The following is a 22,711-nucleotide window of genomic DNA, read 5'->3' on the forward strand; positions in this document are numbered from 1 at the left end:
GGCCAGGAGTCTCATGATTCTGGCAATCTACCTCAATGATACAGTCTATTTGCACAACGCAGACCTCAATTCCCTCTTGATATTGCACATCTTTTGGGTTGGAAGGAGCAATTGTGTTCGGGCTGATTCTATCTGGAAACCCAGAAATGCCATTTGCTGGACTGGCGATAGGAATGACTTCTGGGAGTTGATCAGGAATCCCAGCCTCTGAAGAAGTTGTATAGTCCATGATAGATGAGTCCTGAGTGTCTGAAGGTCCTGGGCCATCAACAGGAGGTTGTCTAGTCAATTAGACATACTCCTCAAGCCCTCAGTGCGTCTACGACTGGTCTCATCAATTTAGTGAAACACCACGGGCCTATGAGAGACCGAATGGAAGGGATTTGAATTCCATGCACTGTCCTCGTCATATGAACTGTAGAAACCATCTGTGAGGTGGGAATATGGGGAAAGAGAGGTAGGCATCCTCCAGGATCAGACGGACCATTCAGTCGCATTCCTGTAGAATATCTCTTAGCAAGAGAATTTCTTCCATTTTGAAATGTCTGTACATTATCCAGACATTGAAATCTTTGAGGTTTAGGACTAGTAGTGACCTCTGCCCTTATTTTCAAACAGAAAGATGGGTCCCATGAACCCTTTGGGGTGTGGAGTTGTCAGGATTATTGTCCCTTTGTCAAGGAGAGTTTGACTATAAAAACTTGTTGTGTTTGGAAAAAATACATTTGTATTGGGGGGCCAGACTGAGTTGGAGATTCGTAAAATTCCAGTTTGAAGCCCTGATTGGTCTCCAGTACACATGGGTCCATGGATATGCATTTACAATTGTGGTGAATAGCGACACTCTTCCACCCAATATCACTTTCGAGAAGGGAATAACTCATACCAGTATATCTTGTGTCCTGAAATGCATTCTATTGTCTGTGTCTGGACCTGTGGCAGAATCTGGGGTGGCCACCTCTGGGTTGAGTGGGATAGAATGTGGGATCTGGTTGGTGTCCATACCAACCACCTTTGCCGTAGGCATAGTAGCTTTGTTGAGAGCTTTTATGGGTTCCACAGCCTGGCGCACCCTCCATGGCACCCGGCCCTGACAAAAAGGCCTCTCCAGAATACTCTTTTTAACGACATTTGGACCTTGTATATAGTCAAGTAGGTGGCACAAAATCTAGACAGTTCCTTAACAGAGGAGCCCCCGAATAATAGGCTGTCGGCCATTTGCCTGGCTTACGAATTGGATAGATCATTCAGTTTAGGATCTATTCTCATCAGGATAGATCTCTGGAGCTCCGTAGAGATGGTGCAGTTGGTGTTTCCTAACATGCAGACTGCTCATTGAGCCCAGCCAATCAGCTCGTCAGTACTTACTGGGGAGTTGGACTCTTTGACTTAGTATGCTAAGTCTAAGATCTTAGTCAAGATTCCTGTCAGGTCAAGTAGTTTATCTTGGCATATCCGACATGAGCGATCCAGGCCCTTTTTCAGATCCCTTGCGTATTTTTTCATAAAAGTGACCATGATAGGATCTACCTCTGGTGTGTCTGCAACCTTACCCGCCAGGTCTGGGCGGGGGCACTCCATGTGGAGGCATGCACGCACCTCTTTATCAAAGCTCTGCCATAGATGGGTATGAAGGTATTCCGCAACCCCTGGAGGGGGAACCCACCCTACCGGAGGCAGCCCACCCTCATGCAATAAACTGGCTGCTTTCTTCACTGAGAAATCAAGGCTTAAAAACATTGAACTCACCTCCAAGAAGGAGCTTCTGCCATCTGGGTCTGTTCCACCCCTTGACCTTTTAGAAAACCGCAAACCTATCAGTCTGATCACCAAGAACAATGCATCATGGGGCACCTTTACCCCTTTCAGTGAAAAAGACATCAACAAGATTCTTCAGAATATCAACCCTTCTAACCATTTCAGCGGCCCCCGGCCCTCTTCAAAGAAATCAAGAAAGTTCTCATCCCTACCTGGACAAGGATTGTAAATGCTTCACTGTCACAAAGCATGATCCCAGATTGTCTAAAAGCAGCTCAGGTATCAACGATACCCCCAAAAAAACTAACGCAGATAATGCTGACCTCAATAACTTCCGCCCTATCTCCAACATCCCCACCCTAGCCAAACTCCCAAGAAAAATGCGCACAGTCCCAACTATGTGCTCACATTGAGAATTTCAAACTCCTGAACCAGCATCAATCTGGCTTTCGGAAGGGGCACAGCACTGAATCGGCTCTCACTCACGTTATGGATGACAATTTAAAAATGCTTGACCAAAATGAATCCTGCCTCCTAATCCCCCTCGACCTTTCCTCCGCATTCGACATGGTCAATCACGACAACTTCCTATCCATTCTGAAGAACAGGATGGGCTTCTCTGGTAGGGCATTACAATGGTTCTCGTCCTTCCTCCAACATAGATCACAAAGAGTTAAGGCAAACCACTCTCTCTCCCAGACCTCCCCAGTTCTCATGGGTGTACCCCAAGGGTCCTCCCTATCTCTTACACTCTTCAACCTTTTCCTGGAACCATTAGCAAACTCACTAAATTTCATGAACATTTTCTTATATATGTATGCGGATGATACACAACTCTATTTGAAAATCTCCCCCCCCCGGATAACATCATCTCACTCGACTCTACCCTATCGTCTACTCAAAATTGGTTAACTGAGAACCATCTCCTACTCAACATCTCAAAAACTGAATTCCTTCTCATCTCTCCTCCAAACTACATCCCCAAAGTAGACCTTTGGATGAATCACCTCACGGCTTTCAACTGCACCCCCCTCATTATAGACTCAGCCAAATCTCTCAGAATGACCCTCGACAAGCACCTGAACATGAATAATCATATCAGCAACATGCATAGAGGAACAAATCACTTGATGAGGAAACTTAGAAATATCAAACCATTCCTTCCACAAACGGATTTCAAGCAGGTGGTTCAAACGCTCGTCTTACCGAAATCAGACTATGGCAGCGCTATGCTCTGTGGCCTTCCCAAATACACCATGGCTCCACTAAGCGCATCACTGAATGTTGCGGCCAGACAGGTTACTGGTACCAAACGAAATGTGCACATATCCCCAGTCCTAAAATCTCTGAAGCGGTTGCCCTACGAAGCTTGAATCCAGTTCAAGATTGTCGCTCTGGCGCACCAAGGACTACACTTCAAAACTCCCAGGTACCTAGCGCAAAAACTTGAATTATCCTGCGGGGGAGAGCCTCAAGAAGCACTAACACTTTCCTCTTGAAACCTCGAATCTTTAGGAAAAAGAGAACTTGCCTGCGAGCCTTCTCCGGTGCCGCCCCAAAGATATGGAACTCTCTGCCACCGGAAATATGCAGAATCTCCCTAACGGTTGCTTTCAAACGGGAAGTCAAAAGATTCTTAATGAGCACATTCCTACCTTAATTGGGTTAGGGTCACCTGCACTAGGTCATTGATCCTACAACCATTGGACCATCTTTGGATGATGCTCTTCTTAATCTCATAGTGTGCCCCCCGTTTAGTCCGCTATGTACCTGCTTACTGTATTATGCTACTTTGACCTATTCTTCTTGTAATTATGTGATTTTTTTTGCTTTTATTCCTACTTAAAGTCAATATTGTATGTATTACCCTCCTTCCATCCTTCTTGTAAAGCGCTCAGGTATCCTTCAGGATACTGTTCGCGCTATATAAAACTTCATAAATAAATAAAAATAAATACATTGACTCCCTGGGGTGAATTACTTTGGTGGGCTCGAATTGGAGCACCCGAGGGGTATGGACTGGAGACCATTTCCTCTTACTGGGTCTTGTCTTCTCACCCTCATCAGTGTCCTCAGTGTGGGAAGAGCAGTCTGAGTCTAGGGCCTCTGCATACTGTGAGGTGTGAGACTGAGAGGACTCTCCCTGTGGGTTGGCGCTATAATAGTGTTCAGTCTGTCTCTTGCGCCTTAGCTTTTCAAAAGCCTCTCCGTGCACCTCTGGCTGTGATTTACTCTTGACTTTGTTATTTTTTGATGGGCCCACCTTATTGTTGGCCGGAGGAAGTTGGGGTTGCCAGCCTTGTTGGAATGCAAACTCACACAGCTGCCCCGTGAAGGGACCTAGTGCCCGTACCAGGGGCTTATTCACAGATTGCTGTACACTGCAGTCCTGTGCATCCACAAAATCCAGCTCTAGCTGGTCATCACCTTCTTCATGGTAGTTGATTGCCGCCACCATATAGGGCTCCCATTGTGCAATTCTCTCTGCATGCACACACAATTTACTAGGAGTTGAGAGAGTAAGGGGGGAGTGGAAAAAACCCTGCCAGGCCAAGGATTGTGCCTTAATTTAAATATGAAGGGAGCTGTCTGCACCAAAAAAAACACTCTATTCAGAGCCTATGCAAATGTATATAGCCCTGCACACACTTGTGAGAAAGGGCTCAGGGGGAGCATTCACCCCTGCCACCACATACAGAGCCGGGTCACGTTATATGTAGAAAAAGCCAGCAAACGCTCTGATCAATATCCCTGAGCATCGCATTCGATTTCTGCACATGCGTGTTGTGTGGTCCTTGTTTACAAGTAAAAGATGCTGCGCACATCAGCGAGACGTGCGCTGTCCTCTCCCCGCTCCACTGAGGCAGCAAGCAACGTCGGAGTCCGACCGCCGTAAGTGTTCAAAAAATGAAGGCAGAGTCCCAGAGCTGTAGCGCACGCAGTGGGTGATTGGTAACCTTACCACTCCTGCCCTCATAGTACCGCAACACGTAGAAAGCATGACATTTACAGCAAATAGATGTATGAAATACCTATAATTACGGCATAACAAGCATATAGAAAATAAACATTCTACGCAATAGAGATTTGAGATATCTATAATTATGGCAGTACAAGCATAAATAATTAAACTGCACTTATCTGGCTGTGAAGCAGCAACGAAAGAGGACACACAATGGTGACGTGTACAGTTATATGGGTAGCTCATATATAATTGGAGCATGTGACATGGGAGGTACAGGGAAACATGGGTTATGTAGTTTGTGTTTTACTTTATTGTTAATGGCTGCTGAAATTAGTAGTAAAGAAATGAGAAGCATAATCAAAGCCTCCGGTCATGACATAGAATTTGTGGCATGTAAAAACAAAATGACATAGAAATAGAAGAGGGATGGCAACACTCCTTCCATGACAAAATGGCTTTGGGCCAAAACATTCTTTTAGGACAATAGATGGTACAGTGGTACCTTTTAGTGAGTATGAGAGCTTTTCAACAAATCCAAAGTGAAAATTCGATTTTTATATTCTTTTCTATTTTTTTCTATTTTACCCAAATGAAAAATGTCACTATGTAAATCACCCCTATCAGTGTCTGTGAGATCTGTGGCCTTTTTAGTCAAGCCAGTGCATGTCAAACATTTGTGACATGCTGTGGCACGTGGAAGGGGAGCAAGGTTTGCTATGAAAGATATCCCTTAATTTGTGGAATGAGACTTTGGGAATGGTTGTGTAAGAAAACTAATTGCAAGGGCCGAGTGCCAGGGTGAGAGGAAGGGCTCTTTGTTTATAAATAACGAAAATCAAGTGTAGATTTGTGGCATGTAAAAAGAAAACCGTCATTGAAACAGAAGAAGGACATCACCCTTTTTCCAAGACACAAAGGCTTTAGGGCAGAAAAAATCTATCCAGAACAGATGGTACAGTGGTAGGTAACAGGGGCTATGAATACTTTTTAACAAGGGTTCAAACCCCAGCTGGGGAAAATTGATTTTTATATTCTTTTCTATTTTTTTTCTATTTTACCCAAATGAAAGATGCCCTTTTGTAAATCACACCTAGCAGTGTCTGGGAGATGTGTGTCCTTTTTAGTCAAGCAAGTGCATGTCAGACATTTGTGACATGCTGTGGCACGTGGAAGGGGGGCAAGGTTTGCTATGAAAGAAATTCCTTAATTTTTGTCAAAATTGTATTTATTAGCAACAAATCAAAAAAATACAGGTCATGACACGTGTACTACCACAGAATGGACCAGCAAGTGAGGAATAGAAGAGCAAAAGGCACAGACCCAGACCCAGACGTAGGAAGGGCAGACTCCACCAACCATAATGAATGCTAAAGTAGGGGTACAGTAGTGCGGAATATAAGGCGAAGCAGTCCCTGAAACGATGCCCGGGGCTTCACCCATGGGCACAGCCTACAGTCCAATAGACCGGTGTCCGCAGTCTGTGCAGAGAATAAGTGTCCACTCAAGCCGCAGCCCCCGCGCCACGGAGTATCAAACTTGCTTTATAGAAAACCCAACTCCTCCCACCCCCCACACCCCATTAGGAAAAAGAGAGAGAGAACAGAGAGAAACACGAAAGCAAAAGAGAGAGAGAGAGAGGAGAGTCGCAAGGAGGGAACAACGGAGATCAAGGGCCGGAGGCTAAAACCATCAAGGGTGGGGATCTGGGCATGGTCTCATCCAGGCGGCGCCGCGCCCCCGAGTTGGACCACCAGGGAGGTCTCACTAGGGGCGACTTCAGGAGGCTACAATTGGAATAGCCGCAACCCCCTCACCTGGGGCGGGCAAACAGCCGCCGGCAGTCCTCGAGAGAGCAATGTCACCAGTGGGCCCCAGGTAAGTTCGAAAGCAGCATAGGCATCCCTAAAAATATCCGCCATTCTCTCCAGACTTAGAAGCCTCCAAAGGCGGGAGTGCCACATCGAGGCCGTGGGGGCCGCCTGTTTCTTCCAGTTGGCAGCGATAGCCACCTTCGCCGCCCCCAAGCAAAGCCACATAATGGCCTTATCTGCTCTGGTCTGGTAGCGCAAGGAGGGGTCTCGGAGGCCCAACAGCGCGGTCTCAATAGAGGTGGGTATCGGGTAGCCCAACATAGTCTTAATTTGCGCCAGTATCTCTTCCCAGAAGGGGCGAATAGTCGGGCAGGTCCACCAGATGTGCTGAAAGTCCCCTAGTAACCCACATCCTCTCCAGCAGCGATCAGAGGTGCCCGGGAAGATGCGTCTCAGTTTAGCTGGGTAGAGGTACCAATCTACCATCACTTTAGTGTGTGCTTCCCTCAGTTCGATTGAGTGGTTGTGTTTCGTGATGTCGGACCATAGCGCCTCCCATTCGCGCTCCTCAATCGGCCTATTCGCCACCTCTTCCCACGTAGCCTTGAAGCGTGGTGTCGGCGAGACCACCGTGGCCAGGAGGTGACCGTATAGGAAAGAAATTGCCCCCTTCATGGTAGTGGTAGCTCTTATGAATTTTTCAAACGGGGTCTGGGGCCTATTGATCGCCATCTGCATGGTAGGCGACTGGAGCTAGTGACGTAATTAGAGATATCTATAGTGTTCAGTCTGCGGAAGGCTAAAGTTGGACCTACATTCAGAAAACGACAACACCCGTGAACCTCTAAGTAGATGCCCAACCATTAAGCAACCGCCCTCCTCCCAAGCAGTGAAAGGCCCCCTGACGAACGCCGGCGGGAAAGCCGCGTGCCCGTGTATGGGGGTGTGAGGGGAGGGAAAGGTGGTCCACCGATCGTCCTGGGATAAAGTATCCCAGACCCGCAACGTCGTTCTGGTGGGCGTGCTAATGTATGTGTTATCTGGCCGATCTTGTTTAGGGCGCCAGACCAGATCCCAAATCGACCGCCCTGCAATCGACCTATCCATATGTAACCAATGTTTATCGGACTCTCTTTTGGACCAATCAACCAGCACACGTAGCTGCGCCGCCTTATAGTAGAGGTGGAAGTCGGGAAGGCCCGCACCGCCAGCAGAGCGGGGCCTCCGTAACAGAGAGTGCGACAGGTGGGCTCTCCCCCCCTGCCAGATATAACGGTAACAGAGAGAGCGCATGGTCGAGAAGAAGGAAAGAGGAACCTCAATGGGGAGGGCCTGAAATAAGTGTAGTAGCTTCGGTAAGACCGTCATTTTGAGCGAATGAATGCGCCCCAGCCAAGAGATAAACAATGGTTTCCAGCGCGCCAGATCAGCCGTAATGTGAGCAAGAAGGGGGGGGGGGAGTTAGCCCTATAGAGATCCTCCACTAACGGAGTAAGAGGAACACCCAAGTATTGCAGCGAGTCAGTCTCCCACCGGAAGGTCGTGCACTGCTGCAGCCGCGGGAGCTCCTCCGTGGGTATCGTAAGGTTGAGAATATAAGATTTGTCTAAGTTGATCTTAAATCCCGCTACGCGTTCGAAGCGCTGCAGTTCTGCATGCAAGGCTGGGAGTGCCGTGGAAGGGTGAGTGAGGGAGAGGAGAACGTCGTCTGCGAAGAGGGATATCTTGTGTTCCTCCCCCGCAAACGGAATGCCAGATATCAGTGGATTGTGGCGCACGGCCAGCGCTAGTGGTTCGATGCTCAGGGCAAACAAAAGGGGGGATAGGGGGCAACCCTGCCGCGTGCCTCTGGAAAGGGTAAAAGGCGCAGAACACGTCCCGTTGACAGGGACTCGGGAGGTAGGAGTCCGATAGTTGGCCCGAATCATTGTGATAAACGGCTCGGCAAAGCCCATCTGCCGCATGGTGGAGAACAAGAACCCCCAGTCCACCCGGTCAAACGCTTTTTCGGCATCCAGACCGACCAGGAGTGCCGGTATGAAATCCCTTAATTTGTGGAATGAGACTTTAGGAATGGTTGTGTAAGAAAACTAATTGCATGGGCTGAGTGTCAGGGTGACAGGAAGGAAGGGCTCTTTGTTTATAAATAACGAAAATCAAGTGTAGATTTGTGGCATGTAAAAAGAAAACCGGCATGGCAACAGAAGAAGGACATCACCCTTTTTCCAAGACACAAAGGCTTTGGGGCAGAGGGAATCTATCTAGAACAGATGGTACAGTGGTAGGTGACTGGGCTATGATTGCTTTTTGACAAGGGTTCAAACCCCAGCTAGGGAAAATCGATTTTTATATTCTTTTCTATTTTTTTTCTATTTTACCCAAATGAAAGATACCCTTTTGTAAATCACCCCTAGCAGTGTCTGGGAGATGTGTGTCCTTTTTAGTCAAGCCAGTGCATGTCATTCATTTGTGACATGCTGTGGCACGTGGAAGGGGGGCAAGGTTTGCTATGAAAGAAATCCCTTAATTTTTTTAATGAGACTTTGGGAATGGTTGTGTAAGAAAACTAATTGCATGGGCTGAGTGTCAGGGTGACAGGAAGGAAGGGCTCTTTGTTTATAAATAGTGAAAATCAAGTGTAGATTTGTGGCATGTAAAAAGAAAACCGTCATGGCAACAGAAGAAGGACATCACCCTTTTTCAAAGACACAAAGGCTGTGGGGCAGAGGCAATCTATCCAGAACAGATGGTACAATGGTAGGTGACTGGGCTACGAATGCTTTTTGACAAGGGTTCAAACCCCAGCTGGGGAAAATCGATTTTTATATTCTTTTCTATTTTTTTCTATTTTACCCAAATGAAAGATGCCCTTTTGTAAATCACCCCTAGCAGTGTCTGGGAGATGTGTGTCCTTTTTAGTCAAGCCAGTGCATGTCAGACATTTGTGACATGCTGTGGCACGTGGAAGGGGGGCAAGGTTTGCTATGAAAGAAATCCCTTAATTTTAGAAATGAGACTTTGGGAATGGTTGTGTAAGAAAACTAATTGCATGGGATGAGTGTCAGGGTGACAGGAAGGAAGGGCTCTTTGTTTATAAATAGCGAAAATCAAGTGTAGATTTGTGGCATGTAAAAAGAAAACCGTCATGGCAACAGAAGAAGGACATCACCCTTTTTCCAAGACACAAAGGCTGTGGAGCAGAGGAAATCTATCCAGAACAGATGGTACAGTGGTAGGTGACTGGGCTATGAATGCTTTTTGACAAGGGTTCAAACCCCTGCTGGGGAAAATCGATTTTTATATTCTTTTCTATTTTTTTTCTATTTTACCCAAATGAAAGATGCCCTTTTGTAAATCACCCCTAGCAGTGTCTGGGAGATGTGTGTCCTTTTTAGTCAAGCCAGTGCATGTCAGACATTTGTGACATGCTGTGGCACGTGGAAGGGCGGCAAGGTTTGCTATGAAAGAAATCCCTTAATTTTTGAAATGAGACTTTGGGAATGGTTGTGGAAGAAAACTAATTGCATGGGCTGAGTGTCAGGGTGACAGGAAGGAAGGGCTCTTTGTTTATAAATAGCGAAAATCAAGTGTAGATTTGTGGCATGTAAAAAGAAAACCGGCATGGCAACAGAAGAAGGACATCACCCTTTTTCCAAGACACAAATGATGTGGGGCAGAGGAAATCTATCCAGAACAGATGGTACAGTGGTCGGTGACTGGGCTATGAATGCTTTTTGACAAGGGTTCAAACCCCAGCTGGGGAAAATCGATTTTTATATTCTTTTCTATTTTGCCCAAATGAAAGATGCCCTTTTGTAAATCACCCCTAGCAGTGTCTGGGAGATGTGTGTCCTTTTTAGTCAAGCCAGTGCATGTCAGACATTTGTGACATGCTGTGGCATGTGGAAGGGGGGCAAGGTTTGCTATGAAAGAAATCCCTTAATTTGTGGAATGAGACTTTAGGAATGGTTGTGTAAGAAAACAAATTGCATGGGCTGAGTGTCAGGGTGACAGGAAGGAAGGGCTCTTTGTTTATAAATAGCGAAAATCAAGTGTAGATTTGTGGCATGTAAAAAGAAAACCGGCATGGCAACAGAAGAAGGACATCACCCTTATTCCAAGACACAAAGGCTTTGGGGCAGAGGAAATCTTTCCAGAACAGATGGTACAGTGGTAGGTGACTGGGCTATGAATGCTTTTTGACAAGGGTTCAAACCACAGCTGGGGAAAATCGATTTTTATATTCTTTTCTATTTTTTTTTCTATTTTACCCAAACGAAAGATGCCCTTTTGTAAATCACCCCTAGCAGTGTCTGGGAGATGTGTGTCCTTTTTAGTCAAGCCAGTGCATGTCAGACATTTGTGACATGCTGTGGCACGAGGAAGGGGGGCAAGGTTTGCTATGAACGAAATCCCTTAATTTGTGGAACGAGACTTTAGGAATGGTTGTGTAAGAAAACTAATTGCATGGGCTGAGTGTCAGGGTGACAGGAAGGAAGGGCTCTTTGTTTATAAATAGCGAAAATCAAGTGTAGATTTGTGGCATGTAAAAAGAAAACCGGCATGGCAACAGAAGAAGGACATCACCCTTTTTCAAAGACACAAAGGCTTTGGGGCAGAGGAAATCTATCCAGAACAGATGGTACAGTGGTAGGTGATTGGGCTATGAATGCTTTTTGACAAGGGTTCAAACCCCAGCTGGGGAAAATCGATTTTTATATTCTTTTCTATTTTTTTTTCTATTTTACCCAAATGAAAGATGCCCTTTTGTAAATCACCCCTAGCAGTGTCTGGGAGATGTGTGTCCTTTTTAGTCAAGCCAGTGCATGTCAGACATTTGTGACATGCTGTGGCACGAGGAAGGGGGGCAAGGTTTGCTATGAAAAAAATCCCTTAATTTGTGGAATGAGACTTTAGGAATGGTTGTGTAAGAAAACTAATCGCATGGGCTGAGTGTCAGGGTGACAGGAAGGAAGGGCTCTTTGTTTATAAATAGCGAAAATCAAGTGTAGATTTGTGGCATGTAAAAAGAAAACCGTCATGGCAACAGAAGAAGGACATCACCCTTTTTCCAAGACACAAAGGCTTTGGGGCAGAAAAAACCTATCCAGAACAGATGGTACAGTGGTAGGTGACTGGGCTATGAATGCTTTTTGACAAGGGTTCAAACCCCAGCTGGGAGAAATCGATTTTTATATTCTTTTCTATTTTTTTTTCTATTTTACCCAAATGAAAGATGCCCTTTTGTAAATCACCCCTAGCAGTGTCTGGGAGATTTGTGTCCTTTTTAGGTCTCGGCTAGCGATGGCTGCGCTTGCGCAGTCTCGCTCGCGAGAGATAATGACTTGGGAGAAGAGGGGCTTGAACCCGCCCCTCTTCTACCCTGTTCTCCATTGGCTGGCCTAGTAAATGCTGGCCAGCCATTGGAGAAGAGGTCCCGTCACTCCAATCATGCCCCGTCCTTTTCGGATCGGGGGGCGTGTTTTTGCGAAAAGTCTCAGGGAGGAGACAACAGCAAAACACGCCCCCGAATCCGAAAAGGACGCTCCATTTCTCCGAGGCATTTCTGCTGTGCCTCGGAGAAAGGCGGTGGTGTGCCTTTTGCTCTGCCTTGTTGCTCCTGTAAGGCCAAGGAAGCCCTCTCTCGTGCAGTTACACATGATCTAAGCATGTTCTGATATTAGGCTGCGCTCCAATTTATTTACCAAAATGATCTAGAGTTGTGTACTATCAGTACATGTGGCTGTAAATGCTGTGCCAGCACGTGACACAAAGGACGCATCTACCAATTAAACAGTGGTATGGGCAGAGCGGAGCCTCGGGGCACAGTACAGTGACAGACAATATTGTCATTGTGTAAACTGGGGTCCGCTGGTCCATGGTTAAAACCCAATGCTTGGGACACCCAGAGCTTTCACTGGTTGCCCACGACGCACGCGGTGACCTCGCCTTACCCCGGGACATTGCCACTTTAAGTCGAACCCGTCCTGTTGACCTGTGGGCCCTTCTTCTGCCCGAGGAGCGCCCCAGAGATAAATCTCGGGTCCAAGCAACATCTGCCAGGCTAACATCTGCCACCGACAGCAGCGTCCCTGCCCTGCCGGACCTCCCATGAAGGGCTCCAGCGACTCTTTATCCAGCTGCCGCCCGTCTGGTGGGGTCTGCAGCTCCCACCCCGCGGACCCTCGAGGCCATCCCCTGCTTTACAGCCAGGGTGAAACCAAGGTGGGGCGGGAGGGGGGACAATACGAATGACCCGTTCAACACAACAGGAATGCTCTCGACTGTGCCATGAAATTACAAAGAACAACATTGACTCTGCGCTGACCACACTGGACTGCTTGATATCGGCGCTAGGGACGCTACCACTTCACGCAGCATTGTCCCGCGCAGATAACGCAACGGTTTATCTCTCGAGCAGAAAGGCCGTCTTGAGAGGCCTGTCAGCCAGCAAAGGGCACCATTGTCTCAAAGGCGAAATGTCTGGTCACCGCCTATTGTCCCGGAGGGGCTGCATAAGGCACTGTGACAAGAAGCAGCAAGGATAAAGCGCCGAGTGTGGGGGCGCGTGCGCGTGTGTGTGTGTGGGGGGGGGGAAGGGTGTGTGTGTGCCCCGTCTCGCTCCCACTTTTGTTGTGTGAAGAGTTTCTATCAAAACTGAAGGCAGGCGCGCAACACCCATTGGACTCACAGGGCTTCAGCCCCCCCCCGTCGTGTGTGGCAGCCCGGGCTGAGACAGCTTCCGGGCAGAAACACAGCCGCACCCGAGCACTTCAAAGGTCTTTAAAAGACCATTTGCATGTTAATGAGGCCTCGCTGTTGTTTCACCCCTTCTAAGAGCCCCTGCAGCTCCACTCTACCGATTGCTTCAAGTTTCAGCCCCCCTGAAATTTTTTCTTAGCCCCCCCCGAAATTTGACTCTAGTTGCGCCTCTGACTGAAGGTACACCGCGAACTGCACACCGTGACTTAATGCACGTACATACGCTATAAAATATGCTGGCATTAATTTCTGGAGGGAAGAAACTCATTACCTGTACATTAAAAAAGAGGCACGTTTTTATCTCCTTGCTGTTCCCACCCATGCGGTGCCCCGGGACACTCGCTTCCCGCCGGTGTAGGCTGACACATTCAGCACGTACTTGCTACTGCAAGCTGATAGCATTGTAAATCAGTGCAACACAGTTGCTGCTGCAGCCCCAGCAGTGTGGGAACATTAGCCCCAAGACTGGTGTGGGAACGATTTCCATGTGCGCCTGGCTATGCTAAAATCCCTTGTTAATGCTCGGAGAAAAGTAAGAAAGAAAATAATCTAGCGCTTCGTACTGTATTTGTACGCCGCAACTAAAACACGTGTTAAAAGGCTTAGTTTGAACTGCCATTTACCAACAGCAAGCCTTTAACTCACTGAGCCATGTCCGTGATGTCACTTTAAAACAGGAACCTCCAAAAGGTCGATCGCGAGCGACCCGTAGCTCCCAGACTGCCTCGGACTCGCTCCCCTGCTTTGTCAGGTTAGTTTACAATGTATAACTGCGGGGCCCAGAAAGAGGACTTGAAAGTCCTGCCGCTTGAAAGAAGCCTTAAGAAAACAATTGCCTCACATCAGATCAAACCGCCTGAAAAAATATATGTATCCAATTGAGATGTATTTCCTTAAAGTCAATGGCAGTAATATATTTGGAAGAGAGATGCATTACATTTAATTCTTAGTTTCTTTCACTTTCACAACGCTAACAACAAAAACTATTGTTTCCTGCTCCAATTTGCACAGACTTGAACAACGTGGGTATTATTACCATAAGGCATGCTTCCTAAATCACTTTACCCGGCGGCCTGCAGTATGTAGCCACGGCATCCGCAAGGGGAGGCCGAGTGACTCACAAACCCCTCAGCAGGCCAGTCTGTGGCTGCCACGAAAAGCGCCCATACGGCCCTTAAATGAACATCTGCAGGACATGCCTGGGCATGTTATCGACTCGGCAACCTCGATTCAGGGGGTGTAGTGCTGAGAGAACTCCCGCGATCCGGAAAGGAGGCAGTGCCCAGCTGCCTACGGACACCACCATGAAAAGGCGGGCGGCGACAAAGGCGAGGTTGAGGTGAGCATTGGCCTGGGTCATGCGCAGAAGTTAACGGGGAGCATAGGGTGCTAGTGTGATGTCGCTCCATAATGAGTTTTTTCCAACTCGCCTTCCTTCCCTTTTAACTATCTCCCGCCCTCCCTTTCTTGCATTTTATCCCCTTGCTGCCGTCCCTTTCTTACCGTTTATCCCTTGACCGCCCTCCCTTCCTTCCGTAATTGAGTGTACCCAGACCTACCAGCCTTTTATGGATAGCAATACATATTTTATTGAAGTGTGTGTATTTTTGGTCCAAATGCGGTCGCTTTCACTTTCGCGTGCTGTGCTTGTTTACATTTCTGTTGCTTTGCTCCCACCCCCACCCACTGTCTGTGTGCACAAAGCTCCCACCCCCCTTCCGTTGGATGGAAGCTGCAGGCTAGTTGGGGGCTAAATGAGTGATTGTTGCACACGCGGGGGCAGGGGATCGTCTGTCGAGCTTGGAGCAGAAAGGCTGAGGCATTTGTAAAAGGCATTTCAATGTGATACATGTGCTTCGGTAAGGTAGATGGTTTAAGAGTGTGGTTATAGCGTCGGGGGTGGGGCGAGTTGCACTCGAGTTCATTGAAGTATATTATATTGTAATCGATGAGCCACACACTCTCTCTCTATCTCACTACCTCACTCTTTCTATCTCACTAACTCACTTTCACTCTCTCTTTCACCACCTCTCTCTCTATCTCACTACATCACAACATCACTCTATGCTTATATATCACTACCTCACAACATCCCTCTCCCTCACTACCTCACTCTTTCACTACCTCACTCTCTCTATCTCACTACCTCACTCTCTATCTACCTCACTCTCTATCTCACTACCTCACTCTCTATCTGCCTCACTCTCTCTCACTACCTCACTCTCTATTTCAATACCTCACTCTCTCTCTCTCTATCTCACTACCTCACTCTCTCTCTGCTAATGCAATAGGTATCACATATGCAACAAAAAAGCTAATGCCAATTGAAATGACAATGCCATTTATTTAGGGATACAAAAATGATAAAAAAAATAATGAGCAATACCAATAGCTCTACCTATAATATTGCCGAGACCATTGCATTGTAAATGGGAAAAGGGCCAGATGCGCTTCTAGGAGGGGGTGGTGGTGGGGTGATTTCAAACCTGGGACACACTCCTTTGGTCATGCTTCGTGTTTCATGCAGACTTTGTCTAGACGAGTGCAGAAAACAGGTTTGTCTCTCAAACCACAGCCACATGTGCACACCGACCAGGCAAAACATTTTGTGTGGCTTCCTTCACAACTCAGGCAGCCAGTGAAACAGAAATCCGCAAAATAGGGTGCATCTTTAGTGGCAGCAACTACACTCCATTTTAGGTATCTCAGGCAGCCTTCTTTACTTGTGCTTATAGGACGTGGCTTAGATGTCAAGGTGTTAACTTAACCCAATGGTCGAAGTGGGGGGAAAAAAGTAGGGGAACTGTAGGCGGAGAATCAGAGGGCAGGAATAACCCAAGGATCGGATCAGTGGGCGGAGCAAGAGGTGTGGCCGGAATGCGCAAACATCCCAATTGTTTGTATTTGTTTGACATTTCACTGCCCAGTTTAATCAACCAATGGATACACATGATTATTTAAGGTTATAATGAGTTATTGACATTAAAATATACTTACAAAGTGGGATATGTTTCTAATCACAGAATGTTCAAAATACGATACAATGTGGAAGCACAAGCCAATTGTCTCTGAGTCATGGAGTTTCTGTCATCAGCACTTCTCCCTTTTTCCACAACAGCAGTTCAAACATGAATGGCAAAATATCCTACATTGCAAATGTTTTGTATGAGAGAGATTAAGCTATTGACATTGTAAATAACAATGCCGTTTCTCTAAATGTTTTAAAAACAAAAACATAAACAAAAATAATGTCATGAGCAATGCCAATAACTCTAACTTTACCAATGCCGAGACCATTGCATTGTAAATGCTTGTTAGTCAAGCCAGTGCATGTCAGACATTTGTGACATGCTGTGGCACGTGGAAGGGGGGCAAGGTTTCCTATGAAAGAAATCCCTTAATTTGTGGAATGAGACTTTAGGAATGGTTGTGTAAGAAAACTAATTGCATGGGCTGAGTGTCAGGGTGACAGGAAGGAAGGGCTCTTTATTTATAAATAGCGAAAATCAAGTGTAGATTTGTGGCATGTAAAAAGAAAACCGTCATGGTAACAGAAGAAGGACATCACCCTTTTTCCAAGACACAAAGGCTTTGGGGCAGAGGAAATCTATCCAGAACAGATGGTACAGTGGTAGGTGACTGGGCTATGAATGCTTTTTGACAAGGGTTCAAACCCCAGCTGGGGGAAATCGGTTTTTATATTCTTTTCTATTTTTTTTTCTATTTTACCCAAATGAAAGATGCCCTTTTGTAAATCACCCCTAGCAGTGTCTGGGAGATTTGTGTCCTTTTTAGTCAAGCCAGTGCATGTCAGACATTTGTGACATGCTGTGGCACGAGGAAGGGGGGCAAGGTTTGCTATGAAAGAAATCCCTTAATTTGTGGAATGAGACTTTAGGAATGGTTGTGTAAGAAAACTAATTGCATGGGCTGAGTGTCAGGGTGACAGGAAGGAAGGGCTCTTTGTTTATAAATAGCGAAAATCAAGTGTAGATTTGTGGCATGTAAAAAGAAAACCGGCATGGCAACAGAAGAAGGACATCACCCTTTTTCCAAGACACAAAGGCTTTGGGGCAGAGGAAATCTATCCAGAACAGATGGTACAGTGGTAGGTGACTGCGCTATGAATGCTTTTTGACAAGGGTTCAAGCCCCATAGCTTATGTATTTGAAATTTGTTATTATGTTTTTGTTAATTTAACCCAGATGGAAGATATATCTTTAAACTATTCCACTAGCACTTCTGGAGGGTTTATAACACAATTATACCTCAAACAACATACCCACAAAATGTGGCATGCTGTGGCATATGTCATGGCATATGCCACATGCCAGACTTGGGCTCCAACCCCTTCTCCGTGGCTTCGCGACGTAGCAATATGGCTGCTAGCTAGGGAAACTCCGGGCTCGTCAACCCCCAATCAATTAATCCGCTACACTAATCCGAGTTCCGAGGCGAGAAACAGCCGTCGGAGGGTCTGCTTGGTCGATCGGGCCCATTCTGCAGCCTGAGTGACTGCGCCGGCCTAAGTTGGGCCGGAGGGAAAACAGTGGCGGCTCGTCTATAGGGGCGTTTGGGGGCCGCCCCCCTACTTTCTCGCAGTGCGAGAAGGCAGAAACATAAATGGTAATAACTACCATTTATGTTTCTGACTTCTCGCACTGCGAGAAAGCAGAAGTGCATGGTTGGGGGTGGGCGTTCCTGCTCGAGGGCAGGGGGGGAGTGGCTTGCCCACTGTTATGCATACTGACTGTTTGGTCGGCCCTGGGGCCGACCAAACAGTCAGTGTGCACAACAGTGGGCAAGCCACTCCCCCACTGCCCTCGAGCAGGAACGCCCACTCTCCCTTCTCTCTATGTAGGCTGCTGCATGCAGCCTACATAGAGAAAATGGTCCGGATGGGGCGTGCTCAGATTCGCCTCCCAAGTTGTGATTGGCGGAGGGGAGGGAGGGCTGATGACGAGGAGAGCTGCAGCCGGCCGGCCTGGAGCTGGAAAATGCAGCAGGAATCAGGACCGGACGGCGGGAGTCAGGACCCATCCAGAAGATGGCGCGGGACGGTAAGTTTTCTTTTCTTTTTTGCCATTAAACCACTCCCGCCTCCCCCCCCCACCTCCCATGGCGCGACAACCCCATTTCCACCCGCCCGTAATGCCGCCGGGACTGCAGTATCCTTATCCTGTGATTATTGGCATATTACTTAATCCTTATTGACATTATATTAAAATATTTCATTCTCTTCTTTATGCCCCGTACCTCTGACTGCACCCTTGTCTGATGCCTTTGATTTTGTAAAAAGACTTGCCATAACGATAAGCCACAGCCGCAACAAGCTAAACAGAATATTATTTTACAGTGGCTGACAACACTACGGGCAGCGACGTAGTGAAAATGAGAGCAATGACGCCGAGAGAGGCGCCTGTTCACCACTATATGTGTGTGTGTGGAGGGGGACGGGCGCGCGGGGGGATGCAGGCACAATTAGCCATTCAGCATGTCCAGACTGACTGGGGCATGTAAGTTAAGAGTGTTTCATAACATTCAAAGCTGTTACCATTGTTTGTTTTCCTCGTGTAAACAGTATTTAATCTTTTAAACAGCCAATTTTCCTTTCTTGTCTTCTAGTTACAGGGTTTTGGTTTATTTTGCTTTCTTCATGAGACAGTTTATATTTACTCCGCTTGTACAGATTATTTTCTGGGGTTTTCTGTATTTTAACTAGTCCTGGCTGTGAAGGGCACACAGGCTGCACACACCAGGCAGCAGACACTTTTATTTGTTTTTTAAGGTATTTTGTTAAATTCCCAAACCTTCTCTCAGTTCGAAAGAGTTTTATTCTTTCCACACAATGTTTATTTTGTAGTAGCAGCTCGTCTCTCAATGCAAATATAAGAAATGAGCCCCTGTAAAGATTTTGCACACCCTGCTGATGGTGGCAAGACTGTGCCAAGGCCTGCACGCCTGATTAATAATGCTTCCTGATTGTATAAATTCATTTTCATTGACAAATTAGCCACTCACAATTGGTTGTACTTTTTAACAGAATAGCTTATCAACATTTATTGAAAAAAGCATCATTTTGTCATCATGAATCTCTCAAATGGCAATAGGACTTGGTTGTTTGCTTCAATCCTTTGATAGCCACTTTTACGCCCTACCACTTTCAAAAGTCACCATCCGCCACTGCGTGTGAAGCCGGGCATTGGAGTGGAGGCAGTGCCATGAGAAGTATGTAACGAGCAGCGGCCGCCAGTTGAAATTCCGGAGCTGAGAATCGACACATTACAGCACTGGAACACGACCTCAATAGAGCGCAGGTGAGGCGCCGAGCGTGAGAGCCCACAATTGTGAAGAGAAGCCCCGGGGGGTGGCGACATCGGCGGAAGACGAGGGAAAAGCGATACTCGGCTGACAAAGGGGCCCAGTGTAGTGACCCAGCAGCGGGATGATCAAGGGGGAGGCCGCCTGGGCCCTGAAAGACATCAGAGACACATAAAGAGCCAGGAGTGCCCACGCAGTCTGTGCAGGTGACTCAGGGGTGGGAACCCTGGTGAGGCCTAGGGCTGGGGGCCCAGAAAGGACTAAGACATATTGACGACACATTCACTGACAGGCCCACCAACAGCACGCAGGGGCCTAGCAGCGCAGCAGTGGTGGATGAGGTGAGAGAAAGGCAGCATCTCCTGGATTTTTCTCCCCCCCCCCACCTTCATGTACCAGGTACCCGATCTGGTGGGGAAAAAGGTGGGGAAATCCTCTCCCCGCATGTGGCGCAACACGCTCCGATACAGCGAGAGAGCTCAAGCAGGCAGCTGGGGAGCACGAAGGCAGCTCCGGGGTCGAACCGCAGCCCAACGGGCGCACCAGGCAGAGCGCAGAAATTCGAGGTGCAGCTAGGCCAGGGAGCAAGGGTCCGAAGTTGCGAACAATAGCCCACCGGCGACAAGCAGAGGCGAGACCGGGAGCCCTGCTTACGGCTGAGGACCTGTTCGGGACGCAAGGCAGGGCCGCGCCATCATGGCCTCCAATAAAGGATCCAAGGTGACCCAGCAAAATAAACTTGATCGCTATACCTGTTTGAAGATGGCGATCGACCAGCAACTCCCTAAAGAAAAGCCAACGGCAGCCGCTTTGAGTGAAGGACCGGAATTCATACTAAAAGACGTAATGGAGGCCATCACCGGAGTCAGAACATCTATGGAGCAACGCATGGACGCTATTTCTTCGGAGGTGATGCTCATCCGAGCAGACCTGGCCACCAATAGAGAAAAGGTCAAGCAACTTGAAATAACTACTGCCAGCCTGGTAAGTGATACCTCGGAGCTGCAAAGCGAAATCCAAGAGCTGAAGGCCTTCCGCAAGTTCGCAGAAGACAAGCTGGATGACTACGATGGGCGCACAAGATGCAACAATGTGCGTATTTTGGGGGTACCTGAGAGGGCCGAAGGGCAAGCGACGGACCTATTTGTAAAAACCTCATTATTGCCCATCTGCAACCTAAAGGCCTATCAAATCTGTTTGAAGTTGAAAGAGCGCATAGAGTCCCAGGGGGGCGATCGAAACTGGGAGCACCTCCACGCCCGATCTTGGCCAGACTACTCAACTATAGAGACAGGGACGTCATCCTACAAACGTCTAGAGTCTATCACCCTGAAAGCATCCAACACACGTACCGCTCAGGAGCTTATAATAGCCTGTCGAGAATTGACTACTTATTAGTTCCGGCATCACAGGTAACCCATATACTAGAAATAAGGCATGGGGCAAGAGGCATCTCAGATCAATCCCCAGTTTGGGCTCAGACAGTGGTTGGACAGAACAGAGTGGGTAGAATAGCACCCATCAACCCCTATCTCCGTAACCCGCTGGTCCATAAAGAACTACATAAGGGAATGGAGTTATATTTCCAGGAGATCGAGGGATCAGTTCACTCCCCACAGGTATTATGGGAGGCATTCAAAACAGTGATAAGAGGACAGGCCCTCTCCCAGATAGCCGGGGTACGGAAAGAAAAAACACGAGACTTTGATGAGGCAGAGAACGAAATCCTCCGGCTGGAGGAAGAACTAAGGGAAGACAGTACACCGGATACCGTGCACATCTTGCAGCTTAAGCAAGACAGCTATAGGGCTATTGTGACGGATAGGGCTAAGAAGCTGGGATGGGAGAAGCAGGGCAGAATTTACGACCTAGGGGATAAGGCCGTCCGCGCTGAGGACGGGCTGTCCCTCATTATTATGCCCTTCGACAATCAGACTCAGGGTGGTCGTAAGTACATCTACTCTTCCACGACATTACTGTCTTTTCGACCTTGTACCCCTATATCTTGTTCCTTGTGCATTCTGCCTAGCCATTATTTCACTTGTGCTGGTTGTGGCTTCACTACTGGTAAAATGCAGCTCTCCAAGACACAGCAGAGCGTTAAGCACTATAGGGGAAAAAGAAAGCCCACCAAGGGCCCTATCACCTCCCCGTCCCCTCTCCATTTCTGGAGCCTAAATTGTAGATCGCTCCCTAGGAACAAACTAAACATCTTCGATTTTATCACTGAGGAATCACCTGACGCTCTGTTCCTGACCGAGACTTGGATTCAGGCCAGCTCGGGTCCGGACATTGCCGCAGCCGTCCCTCCTAACTATGTTGTGCTGCATCAGGACAGACCCTTAGGTAAAGGTGGTGGAATTGCAATCATTTATAAATCTATCTATCAATGTAAACTGGAACCTCTACATCTCCCAGGTAGTGAGGCTGCACTGTTCAAATTGACGATTAATCCTCGATTGATGCTCTCCGGTCTGCTAATTTATCGGCCGCCCGGAAATGCTGCACCTTGGATTCCCTCACTTATTGATTGCTTATCAGCAACACTACTAAAATCTAATAATTTCACCATTCTTGGTGATTTAAACATTCACTTCGATGATGTCAACAACCCCTCAATAAAGTCCTTCTTTCTGACCTTGAGGTTTTTAACCTCAAACTCTGTAATTCTGGAGCCACTCATAATGCTGGCCATCTTTTGGATCCAATCATTTCTACTCTCTCATTTGTCTGTACCCACTCTGCCCGCCCGCTTGCCTGGTCTGATCACTATGCGGTTCACTTTGTACTACCACCTGCTTTATACTCTGCCAGGGTCCATGCGGATGAAATTAAATCATCGTATCGCTGGGACAAGCTCAATATAGCCGATTTTAACCTGCGTCTAACGGAGTCTATTCCATCCTCCATCAATACTGACCAGAATCTGAATGTTTCCATCTCTGATTGGCTGACAGATGCAGTATCGACTCTTGTCCCTCAATCCAGGAGCAAACATAGATCCTTGCGCCCACCAGCACCCTGGTATTCAGAGGAGCTGAAAATCCAACGCTCTAAATGCAAAGCCCTGGAGAGGAAATGGAGGGCATCCTAT

At 47.4% G+C, this 22,711-nt stretch overlaps 1 protein-coding gene and 1 pseudogene across 1 annotated transcript in view; both read right to left on the minus strand.

Moving 5' to 3' along the window:
- LOC146870311 (nuclear factor of activated T-cells, cytoplasmic 4-like) overlaps positions 1 to 22,711 on the minus strand; it is a 470,657-nt gene that overhangs the window by 279,189 nt on the left and 168,757 nt on the right. The window lies entirely within an intron of this gene.
- LOC146870315 (uncharacterized) lies at positions 915 to 4,216 on the minus strand (annotated as a pseudogene).

The sequence above is a fragment of the Triturus cristatus genome, chromosome 1_1 (assembly GCF_964204655.1).
Source record: "Triturus cristatus chromosome 1_1, aTriCri1.1, whole genome shotgun sequence".
NCBI classification, from domain to species: Eukaryota; Metazoa; Chordata; class Amphibia; order Caudata; family Salamandridae; genus Triturus; species Triturus cristatus.